The sequence below is a fragment of the Salvelinus sp. IW2-2015 genome, linkage group LG18, assembly GCF_002910315.2.
Source record: "Salvelinus sp. IW2-2015 linkage group LG18, ASM291031v2, whole genome shotgun sequence".
NCBI classification, from domain to species: Eukaryota; Metazoa; Chordata; class Actinopteri; order Salmoniformes; family Salmonidae; genus Salvelinus; species Salvelinus sp. IW2-2015.
The window spans coordinates 70,855,215-70,873,078 of record NC_036858.1 but is presented as its reverse complement, the minus strand read 5'-3'; the positions used below and the strand labels follow the sequence as shown (position 1 = coordinate 70,873,078).

The 17,864-nt window shown below is 43.2% G+C and overlaps 1 protein-coding gene and 1 pseudogene across 1 annotated transcript in view; one reads left to right on the top strand and one right to left on the bottom strand.

The window, feature by feature from the left end:
* Nucleotides 1–17,864, top strand: part of LOC111977789 (forkhead box protein N2) — a 135,602-nt gene that overhangs the window by 11,506 nt on the left and 106,232 nt on the right. The window lies entirely within an intron of this gene.
* LOC111978140 (protein phosphatase 1 regulatory subunit 21-like) overlaps nt 1–17,864 on the bottom strand; it is a 53,835-nt pseudogene that overhangs the window by 18,279 nt on the left and 17,692 nt on the right.

The following is a 17,864-nucleotide window of genomic DNA, read 5'->3' as shown; positions in this document are numbered from 1 at the left end:
ACTAAAAAAATGTGCTTAACAAGTCACATAATAAGTTGCATGAACTCACTGTGTGCAATAATAGTGTTAAACATGATTTTTGAATGACTGATCTCTGTACCCTACACATACCGATAATTGTAAGGTCCCTCAGTCAAGCAGTGAATTTCAAACAGATTGAGCCACAAAGGTCAGGTAGGTTTTCCAATGCCTCACAAAGAAGGGCACATATTGGTAGATGGGTGAAAATTTATGGAAAATCCCTATGAGGCATGGAAAATCCCTATGAGGCATGGTGAAGTTATTAATAAACACTTTGGATGGTGTATCAATACACCCAGTCACTGCAAAGATACAAGCGTCCTTCCTAACTCAGTTGCCAGAGAGGAAGGAAACCGCTCAGGGATTTCACCATGAGACAATGATGACTTTAAAACAGTAACAGAGTTCAATGGCTGTGATCGGAGAAAACTGAGGATGGATCCACATTGTAGTTATTCCACAATACTAACCTAATAGGTCTGGTGAAAAAGGAAGCCTGTTCATAATAAATATTCCAGAACATGCATCTTGTTTGCAAAGACACCAAAATTATACTGCCTAAAATGTGGCAAAGCAATTCACTTTTTGTCCTGAATACCAAGTGTTATTGTATTTGCCCCAAACATACAACACATTACCAAGTACCACTCTTCATATTTTCAAGCATAGTGGTGGCTGCACCATGTTATCGGTATGCTTGTAATCGTTAAGGACTGGGGAGTTTTTCAAGATAAAAAAAATAAATAGAATGTAGCTAAGCACAGGCAAAATTATGCATGCAGAGACATGGAAATGGTATCCACGAGTTCATCTGACTCTGGAGAAGATAAAGGGCTTCATTGCCAAAATCCTGAAGTATTGCTTTAAGGTTAGGCATAAGGTTAGCAGTGTGGTTAAGGTTAGCTATAAAATCACATTTTAGAAATAGGAGGGTTTATGACTTCATGGTTGTGGTAACTAGTGATGACCAGTGATGCCAGCAGACACTCATTGGCAGTGCTGTTAGACAAACCAACTATCTGTTAAGTATTAACTTGCCGGTGCTGTTGGTGGACACACCCAGCATCTCGTTTGTCTAACTAAATAGGGGTACATGGTCCTACCTTGTCGGTGGTGTTGGTGAGCATGCCCAGGGAAGCCAGCAGACACTCGTTAGTGGTGCAGAGCTTCTGAGTGACTGTAGGCAACTGCTGTTCCAGACCGGCCTTCTGGCTGTAGTGCTTAGACATCTCTATAGAGGAGAGAGAGAGAGATAGACAGACACTTACTCTAAAATATGTATATATATWTTTTTTTTWATAATAAATATATATATATAAAATTCTCAGCAATCTACACACAATCCTGCATAATGACAAAGCGAAAAAACAGGTTATTAGAAATGTATTAAAAATAAGCAGAAATACCTTATTTACTTAAGTATTCAGACTCTTTGCTATGAGACTCGAAATTGAGCTCAGGTGCATTCTGTTTTTATTGATCATCCTTGAGATGTTTCTACAACTTGATTGGAGTCCACCTGTGGTAAATTCAATTGATTGGACATGATTTAGAAAGGCACACACCTGTCTATGTAATGTCCCACAGTTGACAGTGCAAAAACCAAGGCATGAGGTCGAAGGAATTGTCCGTAGAGCTCCAAGACAGGATTGTGTCAAGGCACAGATATGGGGAAGGGTACCAAGACATTTCTGCAGCATTGAAGGACCCCAAGAACAGACTGCCTCCATTTTTAAATTGAAGAAGTTTGGAACCCCCAAGACTCTTCCTGGAGCTGGCTGTCCGGCCAAACTGAGCAATCGGGGGAGAAGGGCCTTGGTCAAGGAGATGACCAAGAACCCAGAGTTCCTCTGCGGAGATGGGGGAACCTTCCAGAAGGACAACCATCTCTGCAGCACTCCACCAATCAGGCCTTTATGGTAGAGCGGCCAGATGGAAGCCACTCCTCAGTAAAAGGTACGTGACAGCCCGCTTGGAGTTTGCCAAAAGACACCTAAAGACTCACACCATGAGAAACAAGATTCTCTGGTTTGATGAAACCAATATTGAACTATTTGCCCAGAATGCCAAGCGTTACAGCTGCAGAAAACCTGGCACCATCCCTACGGTGAAGCGTGGTGGTGGCAGCATCATGCTGTGGAATGTTTTTCAGCAGCAGGGACTGGGAGACTAGTCAGGATCGAGGCAAAGATGAACAGAGCAAAGTAGAGAGTAGAGAGAGATCCTTGACAAAACCCTGCTCCAGAGAGCTCAGGACCTCAGACTGAGGTGAAGGTTCACCTTCCAACAGGACAACGAGCCTAAGCACACAGCCAAGACAATGCAGGAGTGGTTTTGGGAAATGCCTCAATGTACTTGAGGGACCCAGCCAGACCCCAGACTTGAACTCAATCGAACATCTCTGAAGAGATCTGAAAATAGCTGTGCAGCAACGCTCCCCATCCATCCTGACAGAGCTTGAGAGGATCTGCAGAGAATGGGAGAAACTTCCCAAGTACAGGTGTGCCAAGCTTGTAGCGTCATACCCAAGAAGACTCAATGCTGTAAATCGCTGCAAAAAGGTGCATTAACAAAGTAATAAGTAAAGGGTCTGAATACTTATATAAATTAGAAAAAAAATATTTTTTGTATATAAATTAGTAAAAACATGTTTTTGCTTTGTCATTATGGGGTATTGTGTGTAGGTTGAGGGGGAAAAAAACAAAATGTATCAACTTTAAAATAAGGCGGTAACGTAGCAAAATGTGGAAAAGGTAAAGAGGTTTGAATAATTTCCGAAGGCACTGTACACAAACATCTCTACAGACACAGAAAGGAGAGATGGGGTTTAGACATCTCTACATACATAAAGGAAGGAACAGGGGACACATTTATCGGTTCCACCTTACATGAAGACAGCATGTATACTGCTTTATAACGCTTAAACTTAAAGCCCATTTATGGCCATTCCAGTGTCTGCATTGGCCGTAGAGCATTTAGTGCGATGCTGCCTCAGCAGAAGTCAGCACAATCGCACTTACTGCGCTTTCTCAGATCAGAGCTGTTGTGAATGAAGTTATCAAGGAAGTGAGTGTGTTTATACAGGACTCATCACCCCACATACGTCAACAAATCGTAGGGCGCTATACGAAGCACTACGCATTGTTTCAACATTTGGGAGGCGCATGGCGATATGGTACGGAGCTTGATTTGCCCTCCGCAAGCCTCTGGAGGCTCCGCAATTGCATCACACCCTCCGTACGCAGCCTCTGGCTTCCCGGATCAAGCATAAAAATAGGCTTTTAGACATCTCTACAGAACAGACATTTCTTGTTGTTCTGTTTTTTAAATGGATTGTGTGTGTACCTGTTTGACATTTTACTGTGTTGTTAGGAGCTAGTAACATYAGCATTTCGCTGCACCCATTATAACATCTGCTTAACTGTGTACGCAACCAACAAACTTTACATTTGGAAGGAGAGTGGCTTGAACATTAGTCTACAAAAACACTAATTAGAAATAATATTTTATAGTAAAAAAAAAATGTTTAAGTAATAATTCACCTTTGACGGCATCGTGAAGACTGTGTAGACAGGCAGCCAGCTGGGTGAAGACAGCAGAGCAACTGCTCTGGGGCATGGCGTCCTGTCGAACACCTGGAAAACAATTTTAAACATTACTCCAGAGTAGCGCAATGGTCTAAGGCACTGCATCTCAGTGCAAGAGGCGTTACTATAGTACCTGGTTCGAATCRAGGACGTAGCACATCCGACTGTGATTGGGAGTCTCATAAGGAAGCGCACAATTGACCCAGCGTCATCCGGGTTTGGCCGTCATTGTAAATAAGAACAAATTCTTAACTGACTTGCCTAGTTAAATAAACTACTGTCTATACCCAACTTCCAACCTGAAACTGTACTGGAGCTACCAGGGTCTGATATTACTAACTAATATCAGACCCAGTAGGGTCTAGAGAAAATTATCCCAACTCAGCCCAGCTTCCTCTAGACCATTACATTGTCAGAAGGAAACTGAAATGAGTCTGCTGCCTTACCCCAACCCTTCTGAATCCTCCCTCTCATTTAGTTCCCTATCACTCACGAGGAAAGGATCCTCCCTCTCCTCTAGTCCTACAGACAGTAGCTATTCAATTTGTCAAACAGGTTAGTTATCAAGGCTATAGATTACAAATACATTATTCAAGATCGTATACAGGACACAGCAAATCATTTCTCCAGTTCGACCCTAGTCACTTTGTAAAGCCAGTAAGATGATATACAGGGCATCCGGAAATACAGACCCATTCACTTTTTCCACCTTGTTGCGTTACAGCCTTATTCTAAAATGYATGAAATAGTTTTCCCCCCACAATCTACACACAATACCCCATAATAACAAAGAAAAAAACTGGTTTAAACATTTTTGCAAATACACACAGTTGAAGTCAGAAGTTTACATACACCTTAGCCAAATAAATTTAAACTCAGTTTCACAATTCCTGACATTTAATCCTAGTAAATATTCCCTGTTTTAGGTCAATTAGGATCACCACTGTATTTTAAGAACGTGAAATGTTAGAATAGTAGAGAAWWTTWTTTATTTCATCACATTCCGAGGGGTTAGACATTTACATACACTCAATTAGTATTTGGTAGCATTGCCTTTAAATTGTTTAACTTGGGTCAAACGTTTTGGGTAGCCTTCCACAAGCTTCCCACAATAAATTGGGTGGATTTTGGCCCATTCCTCCTGACAGAGCTGGTGTAACTGAGTCAGGTTTGTAGGCCTCCTTGCTCACACACGCTTTTTCAGATCTGCCCACAAATGTTCTATAGGATTGAGGTCAGGGCTTTGTGATGGCTACTCCAATACCTTGACTTTGTTGTCCTGAAGCCATTTTGACAACTTTGGAAGTATGCTTGGGGTCATTGTCCATTTGGAAGACCCATTTGCGACCAAGCTTTAACTTCCTGACTGATGTCTTGAGATGTTGCTTCAATATATCCACATAATTMTCTTTCCTCATGATGCAATCTATTTTGTGAAGTGCACCAGTCCCTCCTGCAGCAAAGCACCCCCACAACATGATGCTGCCACCCATGTGCTTCGCATTTGGGATGGTGTTCTTCTGCTTGAAAGCCTCCCCCTTTTCTCCAAAAAGTACAATCTTTGTCCCCATGTGCAGTTGCAAACCAAAGTCTGGCTTTTTTATGGCAATTGTGGATTAGTGGCTTCTTCCTGGCTGAGCAGCCTTTCAGGTTATGTCGATATAGGACTCGTTTTACTGTGGATATAGATACTTTTGTACTGGTGTCCTCCAGCATCTTCACAAGGTCCTTTGCTGTTGTTCTGGGATTGATTTGCACTTTTCACACCAAAGTACGTTCATCTCTAGGAGACAGAACGCGTCTCCTTCCTGAGCGGTATGACGGCTGCGTGGTCCCATGGTGTTTATWCTTGCGTACTATTGTTTGTACAGATGAACGTGGTACCTTKAAGCGTTTGGAAATTGCTCCCAAGGYTGAACCAGACTTGTGGAGGTCTACCATTTTTATTCTGAGGTCTTGGCTGATTTCTTTTGATTTTACCATGATGTCAAGCAAAGAGGCACTGATTTTGAAGGTAGGCCTTGAAATACATCCACAGGTACACCAATTGACTCAAATTATGTCATTTAGCCTATCAGAAGCTTCTAAAGCCATGACAAAATGTTCTGGATTTTCCCAAGCTGTTTAAAGGCACAGTCAACTTAGTGTATGTAAACTTCTGACCCACTGGAATTGTGATACAGTGAATTATACGTGACATAATCGGTCTGTAAACAARTGTTGGAWAAASTACTTGTCATGCACAAAGTAGATGGCCTAACCGACTTGCCAAAACTATAGTTTGTTAACAAGACATTTGCGGAGTGATTGAAAAACTATTTTTAATGACTCCAACCTAAGTGTTTGTAAACTTCCGACTTCAACTGTAAATATATAAATCACATTTACATTCAGACCCCTTACTCAGTACTTTGTTGAAGCACCTTTGGAAGCTTTTAGTCTTGAGTCTTCTTTAGAATGACACTACAAGCTTGGCACACCTGTATTTGGGGTGTTTCTCACATTCTTCTCTYCAGAACTTCAAGATGTCAAGTTGGATGGGGAGCGTTGCGGCACAGCTATTTTCAGGTCGCTCCAGAGATGTTCGATCAGGTTCAAGTCTGGGCAGACTGGGCCACTCAAGAACATTCAGAGACTTGTCCCGAAGCCACTCCTGCGSTGTCTTGGCTGTGTGCTTTGCGTCGTTGTTCTGTTGGAAGGTGAACCTTCGCCCCAGTCTGAGGTCCTGAGCCCTCTGGAGCAGGTTCTCATCAAAGATGGCTGTACTTTGCTCCATTAAATCTTTCCCTCAATCCTGACTAGTCTCCCAGTCCCTGCTGTTGAAAAACATTCCACAGCATGATGCTGCCACCACGCTTCACCGTASGGATGGTGCCATGTTTCCTGCAGCCGTGAAGCTTGGCATTCAGGCCAAAGAGTTTAATATTGGTTTCATCAAACCAGAGAATCTTGTTTCTCATGGTCTGAGAGACTTTAGGTGCATTTTGGCAAACTCCAAGCGGGCTGTCACGTACCTTTTACTGAGGAGTGGCTTCCGTCTGCCCACTCTACCATTAAGGCCTGATTGGTGGAGTGCTGCAGAGATGGTTGTCCTTATGGAAGGTACTCCCATTTCTAGAGCTCTATCGTGTTCTTGGTAACCTCCCTGACCAAGGCCTCCCGGGTGGCGCAGTGGTCTAGGGCACTGCATCGCAGAGTCTGCCACCAGAGTCTCTGGGTTCGCGCGCAGGCTCTGTCGCAACCGGCCGCGACCGGGAGGTCCGTGGGGCGACGCACAATTGGGCTAGCGTCGTCCGGGTTAGGGAGGGTTTGGCCGGTAGGGATATCCTTGTCTCATCGCGCTCCAGCGACTCCTGTGGCGGGCCGGGCGCAGTGCGCGCTAACCAAGGGGGCCAGGTGCACGGTGTTTCCTCCGACACATTGGTGCGGCTGACTTCCGGGTTGGAGGCGCGCTGTGTTAAGAAGCAGTGCGGCTTGGTTGGGTTGTGCTTCGGAGGACGCATGGCTTTCGACCTTCGTCTCTCCCGAGCCCGTACGGGAGTTGTAGCGATGAGACAAGATAGTAATTACTAGCGATTGGATACCGCGAAAATTGGGGAGAAAAGGGGATAAAATTTAAAAAATATATWATAATAATTTTAAAATAATTWAAAAAACCTCCCTGACCAAGGTCCTTCTCCCCGATTGCTCAGTTTAGCCCGGCGGCCAGCTCTAGGAAGAGACTTGGGGGTTCCAAACCTCTTCCATTTAAGAATGATGGAAGCCACTGTGTTCTTGGGGTCCTTCAATGCTGAAGAAATGTTTGTATCCTCAACACAATCCTGTCTCGGAGCACTATGGACAATTCCTTCAACCGCATGGCTTGGTTTTTGCTCTGATATTGATGGGGGTCACCTTGGGGTTCGTGATAGGGGCTGCACCAAATGATTGCTGTATTATAATAATTGATTATGCTTATGTTGTATTAATAGAAGGGGAAGGGCTATAAGACAACCCCCCACTACATTTACAGGGTCCTGAACCACAGATTAGCAATATATGCATAGATAATGCATTGCCATTTGATTAGATGTTCAGGAGTTATGGCTTGGGGGTAGAAGCCTCTTGGACAAAGACTTGGCGCTCTGGTACCGTTTGCCGTGCGGTAGCAGAGAGAACAGTCTATGACTATGGTGGCTGGATGCTGACAATTTTTAGGGTCTTCCTCTGACACTGCCTGGTATAGAGGTCCTGGATGGCTGGAAGCTTGGCCCCGGTGATGTACTGAGCCGTACGCACTACCCTCTGTAGTGCCTTGTGGTCGGAGGCCGAGAAGTTGCCATTCCAGGCAGTGATGCAACCAGTCAGGATGCCCTCAATGGTGCAGCTGTAAAACCTTTTGAGGATCCGAGGACCAATGCCAAATCTTTTCAGTCTCCTGAGGGGGAATAAGTTTTGTCGTGCACTCTTCACGACTGTCTTGGTGTGCTTGGACCATGTTAGTTTGTTGGTGGCGTGGAACACCAAGSAATTTGAAGCTCTCAACCTGCTCCACTCCAACCCCGTCGATGAGAATGGGGGCATGATCGGTACTTATTTTCCTGTAGTCCACAATCATCTCCTTTGTCTTGATCACATTGAGGGAGAGGTTGTTGTCCTGGCACCACATGGCCAGGTCTCTGACCTCCCTATAGGCTGTCTCATCGTTGTTGGTGATCAGGCCTACCACTGTTGTGTCATCAGCAAACTTAATGATGGTGTTGGAGTCGTGCCTGGACGTGCAGTCATGAGTGGAAGGAAGATGACTGAGCACGCACCACCGAGGGGCCCCTGTGTTGAGGATCAGCGTGGCGTATGTGTTGTTACCTACCTTTACCATCTGGGGGCGTCCCATCAAGAAGTCCTGTATCCAGTTGGAGGGAGGTGTTTAGTCCCAGGGTCCTTAGCTTATTGATGAGCTTTGAGGGCACTATGGTGTTGAATGCTGAGCTGTTGTCAATGAATAGCATTCTCACATAGGTGTTCCTTTTGTCCAGGTGTGAAAGGGCAGTGTGGAGTACAAGAGATTGCAGCATCTGTTGGTATGGTATGCAAATTGGAGTGGGTCTAGGGTTTCTGGGATAATGGTGTTGATGAGTGTCAGAGCCGGTGTAGTACAAGTCGAGAAAAAAAATTAAGATCTTAGTCCTGTATTGACGCTTTGCCTAAAATACGTTTTAGAATAAGGCTGTAACGTTACAAAATGTGGAAGTGTATTGGTCTGAATACTTTCTGAAAGCACTGTAATTCCCTAGGTTAAGGGAGTGGGCTGATATACAGTGCTTTCAAAAAGTATGCATATCCCTTGACTTATTCTACATTTTGTTGTGTTAGTCTGAATTTAAAATGTATTTAATAAAATGTTCTCCCCTCACCCATCTACACACAATACCCCATAATGACAAAGTGAAAACATGTTTTTAGAAATGTTTGCAACTTTATTGAACATTAAATACAGAAAGACCTAATTTGCATGAGTATTCACGCCCCGAGTCAATACTTTGTACAGGCACCTTTGGCAGCGATTACAGTCTGAGTCTTTCTGGGTAAGTCTCTAAGAGCTTTCCACACCTGGATTGTGCAACATTTTTTGCCCATTATTCTTTTCAGAATTCTTCAAGCTCTGTCAAATTGATTGTTCATCATTGCTAGACAACCATTTTCAGCTCTTGCAAAAGATGATCAAGTAGATTTAAGTCAACTTTAACTCGGACACTCAGAAACATTCACCGTCTTCTTGGTAAGCAACTGCAGTATAGATTTTGCCTTGTGTTTCATGTTATTGTGCTGGTGAAAGGTGAATTCCTCTCCCAGTGTCTGGTGGAAAGCAGACTGAATCAGGTTTTCCTCTAGGATTTTGCATGTGCTTAGCTCTATTCTGTMAATTTTTTCATAAACTCTAGTCCTTGCAAATGACAAGCATACCAATAACATGATGCAGCCACCACCATGCTTGAAAATATGTAGAGTGGTACTCAGTAGCGTGTTGTATTGGGTTTGCAACAAACATAAGTACATTTCTTTGCCTTTCGTGCCTTATTGTAAACCGGATGCATGTTTTGGATCAGGTTTTCCTCTAGGATTGTGCCTGTGTTTAGCTCCATTCAGTTTATTTTTATCCTAAAAACTCCTCAGCTGTTAATGATTACAAGCATACCCATAACATGGTCACCACTATGCTTGAAAATATGGCGAGTGTTACTCCGTGATGTGATGGATTGGATTTGCCACAAACATAACACTTTGTATTCAAGACAAAAAGTTCACTGCTTTGCCACATTTTCTGCAGTATTATGTTAGTGCCTTATTGCAATAGGATCATCGTTTTGAAATATGTTCATTCTCTACAGGCTTCCTTCTTTTCACTCTGTCAATAAGGTTGGTATTGTGGAGTAACTACAATGTTGTTGACCCATCCTTAGTTTTCTCCTATCACAGCCATAACTGTTTTAAAGTCACCATTGGCCTCATGGTGAAATCCCTGAGCAGTTTCCTTCCTCTCCGGTAACTGAGTTATGAAGATGCCCTGTATCCTTGTAGTGACTGGGTTGTACTGATACACCATCTCTAAAGTGTAATTAATAACTTCATCATTATCAAAGGGATATTCAAAGTCTGCTCTTAATTTTTTTTTACCCATCTACCAATAGGTGCCGTTCTTGGAAAACCTACCTAGTCTTTGTTTGAATCGTGTTACAAATTCACTGCTTGACTGAGGGACCTTAACAGATAATTGTATGTGTGGATACAGAGATGAGATAGTCATTTAAAAATCATGTTAAAAACTATTATTGCACACAGAGAGAGTACATGCAACGCATTACGTGATTTGTTAAGTAAACGTTTACTCCTGAACTTAGACTTGCCATAACAAAGGGCTTGAAAGTTATTGACTCAGTTTCATTTTTAAATAAATTTATAAAACTGTTTAAAAACATAATTCCACTTTGACATTATGGGGTATTGTGTGTAGGACAGTGACAAGAAATCTAAATTGAATCCATTTTAAATTCAGGCTGTAACACAACAAAATGTGGAATAAGTCAAGGGTGTGAATCCTTTCTGAAGGCACTGTAACTCCTAGCTAAGGCCAGTAGGATGATACAACTCACTAGGTAAGGCCAGTAGGATGATGTAGCTGTGTAGTTTGTCGAACACTGACGTGATCTCTTCATGCACCTCTGCAGCTCCTGGTTCTTAGAGAATGAGAGAGGAGGTACACAAAGGAGCCCTGCACTTTCCTCCAGACTGGGGGAGAATAGAGGAGGATGAGGAGGAAAATACCCACCCACCCCTTTAGATGTAAATACACACACACACACACACACACACACACACCTAATGTAATGAGTACTGACCTTTTGAGCTGGTATGGTAGAATCTTCTGCAGAAAGTGGGTGTAGGATGTGAAAATGATCAGCGAAGTCCTTCAGTTCCCCACAGTCTCCAGTACTGTTACTGTGTCCTCTTGTATGCTCTGGTGTAGTTGCACTAGTCCTTCCTCCAGGGGGCGCACATAGGCTGCATTCCTCATGTAGATACTGGGAGAACTGGGGAGAAGAGAACATCTTACCTACTTCAGACGAAAGCACATATTGTAAGTCACTATGGATAAGAACATCTGCTAAAGGACTAAACATTTTAACATGTAATATGTTTAAAGCGGCAAATCAGCAGTATAAACAATAAAGCTTTCTCCCCGCCCCTAATTGGGTAAAAAGCTGAGGGAGGGCTAGAGAAATGTAACAACTCAAATTCATAGACAGACCTATAGATGCAAGGACTGGGCATCCATGATATCAACATTATAGTTTTAATCATGTTCTGAGGCTATATAGTGTTTGTTAACATTAACTTTGTTTACAAGCATTTCAGTAAACAAGCTTATAATCTGGGTTCTGATGGGTAACAACAGTTGAACTAAGCAAGAACCAATTGGTATAGATGATTAATTTAGAAGTCCAAAAATGTATGTACTAACTGCTGTTGGTCCCTTTAAAGGATGTCGGGGCAGAGACATTGTGTGTGTCCTCACCTTTTGGTTGAGTGGTGAGATGGGTTCGATAGAGGAATCCAGGGGGTAGATGTGCACCCTCTGCTCTGTGTAGGAGTGGAAGTTTAACAGAGCCGCCACTAGGTCCTGGACGAGGCCTAGGGCCTGACCAGCCACGTCTCGGGCCTTCAACTGGAGGAGAGGACAGGGAGAGAGAGAAGATTACTACCAAAACTCTGGACCACATATTCACGCTGACAATGGAGGTTCGAGCACCAACTATTCTATCAAATTCAAGGACAGAATTGAATAATACTGGATATTACTATAGGGCTTCCTCTCACCTGGTGTCTTCTGTTGTGTGGTGGAACATTGAGGCTGTTGTAGTCACTGAATCCTGGAGAAAAAGGGAGGGAAATTTAAAGGGGAGATTTCAGGGTGACAAAAAAGTTGAAATGATTTACTTACAAACTGGCTTAAAGCAGTTTAATGCGCCGAATGATGGCATGTCATAGCGCTGTAGTTCATATAGCATTTTTATAAGGACTAAGTAAGCCATCTATCTAACCAGGACACTGAGCAGAGAGGAGAACAGGGCTCTAGCGTTGAACTTGAACATAGCCTCTGTCATAGCATGACGCATTAGACAGTGCTTCAGTGTGCCTCTTCCTACAGCATCAGTGAGATAGATGTTAAAGAGATTCTCCAGTACTTTTGTATACTTTTTAGTTCTGGAAGTAGTGCTCACGAGACAAAAATGGTCCCAGAAAATGGTGTACTTCGTCACATGAGCAGATATGCACCACGTCATTGTTCTCGCTCTGCTGGGTGTGCATCTTTCGAGCTGTCACTCAAAATGGCGAAGGGCTGAAGCTCATTGGCTAGAAATCAAATTGCTAGGGGGCTAGTCCACGTAGGGTAAATGTTGTGAAAATGACACTGCACATCTTCCAGTTAAGTCGCTTTCAAACTAGGGATTTAATGGTTAACTGAGGTTAGACAGTAATTCTGCTCAGATACTGAACAAAAATATAAACGCAACATGTAAAGTGTTGGTCCCATGTTTCATGAGCTTAAATAAAAGATTCCAGAAATTGCCCATACGCATTTTATTTCTCTAAAATTCTCTGTGAGCATTTCACCTTTCCCAAGATAATCCATCCACCTGACAGGTGTAGCATATCAAGAAGATGATTACACAGGTGCACCTTGTGCTGGGGACAACACTGTAAAATGTGCAGTTTTGTCATATAAACGACAGATGTCTTAAGGAAGTTGAGGAAGCGTGCAATTGGCATTCTGACAGCAGGAATGTCCACCAGAGCTGTTGCCAGAGAATTTAACATATCCACATCCGGCTTCTTCACCTGCGGGATCATCTGAGACCAGCCACCCAGACAGCTGATGAAACTGAGGAGTAAGCCCGCTCTACGGTCGGTTTAGAGAATTTGGCAGTACGTCCAACCGGCCTCACAACTGCAGACCACATGTAACCACGCCAGTCCAAGACCTCCACATCCGGCTTCTTCACCTGCGGGATCATCTGAGACCAGCCACCCAGACAGCTGATGAAACTGAGGAGTATTTCGGTCTGTAATAAAACCCTTTTGTGGGGAAAAACTCATTCTAATTGGCTGTGCCATACTCCCCAGTGGGTAGGCCTGGCTCCCAAGTGGATGGGCTTATGCCCTCCCAGGCCCACCCATGGCTGAGCCCTCACCCAGTCATGTGAAACCCATAGATTAGGCCCTAATGAATTTATATCAATGGACTGAGTTCCTTATATGAACTCTAACTCAGTAAAATTGTTTTAATTGTTGCATGTTGCGTCTATATTTTTTGTTCAGTATAGATTTCGCATGTATGAAATACACAGCGGGAGGMTTAAAAAAATACTTAGTCGCCAACGTTCCGGAGCATGTCTTTAAGTGTAATATGGCATTATTCACCAAAACATGTCATTCACTAACATTAGTAGTATATACACATGTGCTCTCAAATAATTCACAAATCAGTGATGTTTCACTGTTGTGTTCATTAGAGCACACACCACAACAGAAAACAACAAATGAGCAGTTCTTATTGGACCCATCCAGGTAGTCCCTCACTGTTTCAGTCTGTTGTCTTCCGCTTGGTTCCTAATGAACACGATCCGGGGTCGGTGAAATGTTGCATAGTGACCTAATACTCACTGGTGTCGTTGAAGGGCACTTTCTCCTGGATGACACAACTGCTCTGTTTCACCTGTCTGTTGAGCTCTGACTGACACTTCCTCAACTGCTGCTGACTAGAGAGAGAGGACAGCAACACAATTAGACCCAACCAAATCATGAGAAAACTCAAATATAATTACTTGACACATTGGAAGGAATTAACAAAAAAACTGAGCAAACTAGAATGATATTTGGCCCTAAACAGAGAGTACACATTGGCAGAATACCTGACCACTGTGACTGACCCAAACTTAAGGAAAGCTTTGACTATGTACAGACTCAGTGAGCATAGCCTTGCTATTGAGAAAGGCTGCCGTAGGCAGACCTGGCTCTCAAGAGAAGACAGGCTATGTGCACACTGCCCACAAAATGAGGTGGACACTGAGCTGCACTTCCTAACCTCCTGCCAAATGTATGACCATATTAGAGACACATATTTCCCTCAGATTACACAAATCCACAAAGAATTTGAAAACAATCCCAATTTTGATAAACTCCAATATTTACCACAGTGTGCCATCAGAGCAGCAGGATTTGTGACCCATTGCCACAAGAAAAGGGCAATCAGTGAAGAACAAACACCATTGTAAATTCAACCCATATTTGTTTATTTTCCCTTTTTTACTATTTGCACATCGTTACAACACTGTATATCTACATAATCTGACATTTGTAATGTCTATTATTTTGGAACTTCTGTGTATGTAATGTTTACTGTTAATTTTTATTGTTTATTCAACTTTTGTATATTGTCTACTTCACTTGCTTTGGCAATGTTAACATACGTTTTCCATGCCAATAAAGCCCTTAAATTGACATTGAATTGAGAGAGAAGAGGATGGAGGGAGAGAGGGAGAGAAGAGGATAYAGGGAGGGGGAGAGAGGAGGGAGGGGAGAGGAAAGGAGAAATAGTCAARGACCGCTCAGTGACCATACTAAATGCGACCCCATATGCATTATTCTAACCCTCATTATTGCTTCATTTTAAGTCCTCTACTATAGAAATATAATAAGGTTTTTACCATTCCTCTGTCTGAACTCTGCACTCATTAGTTTCCCCCTCCAGAGTCTGGGATTTCACCTGTAAGACACAGCAAATGGCATCATGTATTACATCATCAATAACAAATTCATGAGTTTAGCCCCTCTCATCCTCCTTCAATTATTCTCCCTCCATTTCACCTCTAGTCTGGCCTTGGCACTCTGTAGTCTCTCGATAGTGTCCATGTATTTGGAGGCGAGTCCGTCCACTATGGCCTGGTGCTGTTCATGGTCTCTCTCCAGCTCCTCCAACCGGACCTTCAGCTGGGCCTCCTGCTGCCTGTGCTGCTCATCAGCCTCATAGAACTTAGAACAGAAAATAACTTTATTGTCCATCCAAGGATAAAATATTTATTTGTGCATTACCTTAGAAGAATCATAAAAACATCATCCATAGACATGAACAGACCAGCACACAAAATCAACTGGTCAAATACATAATTATGTACACATATTCAAACCATTAGTCTCTTGGTATACACTAGTCCATACATGCATACACTCCCATGCCTCAGAGACAGACCTGGATGTGAAGCCTCTCGTTCTCCTGGATCTTCTTATGCAGGTCCTCATCAAACACACTCTGGGTCTGCTGCAAGCCCTGCTGGGAGGGGGAGTCCCCTTTGTTCTGGTGGAGAAAAAGTACCTTTGAGATTCACTACATTGCAGTCGAACTGATGAGAATCACTGATCGACAAATCAACTTTGCATCCCAAATGACATGTCTGATTGTGGGGTGTACCCTATTCCTTCTCTAATATATGCCATTTTAGCAGGCGCCTTAATCCAAAGCAATTTACAGTCATGTGTGCATATTTTTACGTATGGGTGATCCCGGGAATCAGACCCACTACCCTGCCGCTGCAAGCGCCATGCCTTAACAACGGAGAAAGAGGACCAGTGTCTGTCTCTACCTTGCTCTTCTTGCCCTTGGCTTCGCTGGCAGCCAGTTCCTCCTGCAGCAGCTCTACCCTCTTAGCCAACTGCTGGTTCCTGAAGGTGAGACTATCCATCTCCTGCTCCACCTTCCTCAGGCTCTGCTCTCGCTGCTTCATCTGCTCCTGTAGTATATGGGTGGAGAAGACGCTCAGTGAGGGCTCAACACATACAATGACATTGACTGAACGCTAGGGCTGTTGCAGTGACCGTATTATCGCCACACCGGCAATCATGTGTCATGACCGCAGTCATACTCCATGTGACCGTTGAGTCACAGTGATCTCCTCTATGCACTAGTAGTATCATGCATTAGTAGTACCCAACTTGCTAACTACCATCAGGTCGTTAATGGCCTGGTACTCAGGGCTCTATCGTTCCTCTAACCACTGATACATTTTCCCCCCACCTTTATTTAACCAGGTAGGCCAGTCGAGAACAAGTCAAATGGAAAATCTCCTCAAACACATCATCAAAACAGTGTCATGTGTTTAAAACACACTGTTAGGCTACATGTTTTAACTTCACTGTGATCCATTTGAAGAAAGAGGTTCCACAGATTGAAAGTGAGTGGAAAACATAGTGAAAGTTGTTTTTTCCATCAAGGACCACTTTGGAAACAAGCATTTTAATTAATACTTTCAAGTGATATCCTCTGGGTCCACATTGTACATTTTGTTCTATATGTCTGTTACCCAAAATAAATTAAATGCTCGTTGTAGATGCTTCAGAGCCAAACATGTCTGGGCTGATTTCTATATGCAGTCCTGTGTGAAGTGTCCTTATCAGCCCAGACATTTCTATATGCAGTCCTGTGTGAAGTGTCCTTATCAGCCCAGACATTTCTATATGCAGTTGTGTGTAGTGTCCTTATAGCCAGACATTTCTATATGCAGTCCTGTGTGAAGTGTCCTTATCAGCCCAGACATTTTATATGCAGTCCTGTGTGAATGTGTCTTATCAGCCCAGACATTTCTTATTGCAGTCCTGTGTGAAGTGTCCTTATAAGCCCAGACATTTCTATAGTGCAGTCCTGTGTGAAGTGTCCTTATAGCCCAGAACTTTCTATATGCAGTCCTGTGTGAAGTGTCCTTTATAAGCCCAGACATTTCTATATGCAGTCCTGTGTGAAGTGTCCTTATCAGCCCAGACATTTCTATATGCAGTCCTGTGTGAAGTGTCCTTAATAGCCCAGACATTTCTATATGCAGTCCTGTGTGAAGTGTCCTTATCAGCCCAGACATTTCTATATGCATCCTGTGTGAAGTGTCCTTATAAGCCCAGACATTTCTATATTGCAGTCCTGTGTGAAGTGTCCTTATCAGCCCAGACATTTCTATTATGCGTCCTGTGTGAAGTGTCCTTATAGCCCAGAATTTCTTCATATGCAGTCCTGTGTGAAGTGTCCTTTCGGCCCGATGTATCGCCAGACATTTCTATAGTGCAGTCCTGTGTGAAGTGTCCTTATGACGCGCCAACATCTCTTTTCTATATGCAGTCTGCTGTGAAGTGTCCTTATCAGCCCAGACATTTCTATATGCAGTCCTGTGTGAAGTGTCCTTATCAGCCCAGACATTTCTATAGCAGTCCCTGTGTGAAGTGTCCTTATCAGCCCAGACTTTCTATATGCAGTCTGTGTGAAGTGTCCTTTATCAGCCAGAAATTTCCTTTATGCAGTCCTGTGTGAAAGCAGAGTTTTGATGGTTGCCACTAAAAAGAGGATCCCAGCTACTACATGTATTTCTCAGCTGCTCCCCTATAAAACCGGAGTAGCCTACCCATTCAATTCTCTGGCAACAGCTCTGTTGGAAATTCCTGCAGTCAGCATGCCAATTGCACACTCATTCAAAACTTGAGTAATCTGTGTCATTGTGTTGTGTGATAACACTGCACATTTTAGAATGTGCTTTTATTGTGCCCAGCACAGATGCACCTATGTATTGATCATGTTGTTTAAAAAGCTTCTTGATATGCCACACCTGTCAGGTGGATGGATTATTTTAACGAAGGATAAATGCTCACTAACAGGGAGATAAACAAATTTATGCACCAAAT